This window comes from Corvus brachyrhynchos, unplaced genomic scaffold (assembly GCF_000691975.1).
Source record: "Corvus brachyrhynchos isolate BGI_N302 unplaced genomic scaffold, ASM69197v1 scaffold65, whole genome shotgun sequence".
NCBI lineage: Eukaryota > Metazoa > Chordata > Aves > Passeriformes > Corvidae > Corvus > Corvus brachyrhynchos.
This window is the reverse complement of record NW_008238365.1, coordinates 1,469,906-1,471,198: the sequence shown is the minus strand read 5'-3', so window position 1 is coordinate 1,471,198 and position 1,293 is coordinate 1,469,906.

Genomic DNA, 1,293 nt, shown 5'->3' with positions numbered 1-1,293 from the left:
AGGAATGCTGCAGCTGTGCTCAGGACAAGTGCTGGCCATGGGCGGCAGATCCACGTCCCTGACTCGCTGGGCTCTGTCACCACCTGGGGACAGCAGGGTTAACCCAGGCCAGCTGTGCAGGATGGGTGTCACAGCTGTGCAGGATGGGTGTCACAGCTGTCCCCAGGGGTCACCCTGTCTGTGCCACCAGGCTGAGGTCACTCGCTTTATCTGCAAACACAGGCTGAAGGCTACTGACATGTTTGGGTGGGCTTTGGTTAATGTTTTGCAGAAGCCGCTGTTCCCAAGGTTGTTAGCAGCCCCAAGACAACTGCACATGGACAGAAACGATGGGGCAGTGACATGGTTTCCCGCTGAAAAAGAAAAAAAATCCATTTTCCCAGGAATGAAGCTGGGCTGCAGCTCGGATGAGTGCCCTCCTCACCCCACATCACGGGACAGGTGCTCTCCTGTGGCTGCAAAAAGCCAAAGGCTGCTGTCTAAGGGACACGATGGCATTTTAGATTAAAAAACGGCTGAGAAATGAAACAAATATTCCCGTGGTGCTTGGAGAAAAGGGGGATGAGGCACCAACCCCCCTGGCAGCAGCGTGGGGCAGGTGTAAGGAGGCAGGGCAGGGATGGAGCAGGTTGCCAGAGTTTATGGGCACCAGGAAGCCCCACGGATCGCTGACCTTACAGACTCTAAACAGGCTGCTCCTCTGTGCCCCGGCCTTGCCAGGAACTCGATCTTTGCTCCTCCCGGAACCGTGTTCAGCTCACAGACCCGCCCCGGGAGCAAACACCCAGCTGGAGCCGGGCTGTGATATCCCCGGCGGGCCGTGCTCTCCTCTTCCCCCTTCTCAGGTAATTTTTTTGTTCCTCTCCCCATTGTCTGCTATTTCTCCTTCCTCTCCCCATGGATCCAGCCCTGGAGGACAGCTCCTGCCCGTGCTGCTCCCACTGCCCTGCTCTGCCGAGTTCTTCACTGCGGTGACTGTTTTAGGATGCCGTAAAACACGAGTCAGTGGGCGCATGCAAAAGAGGCGGTGGTGGTGTCTTATTTTCTCTTTGGCATCACGTCTGGTGTCTGATCGTGACGGAGGCAGGGCAAGGGGCACAGCGGGTGCGGACAGGGTGGGAAACGGGGCGAGAAAAGCAGGAAACAGCGCCGGGGAGCGCAGGGAGCTCCGAGGAGCTGCATCTGGGCGGGGAAGGATGGGGTGAGGGCAGTGTGGATCCTGCTGGGCTCTGTGTGCTCTGCCACGGCAGTGCGGGGAGCTGGGGGGATGCTCGGAGGGGAGGGGGATCCCGA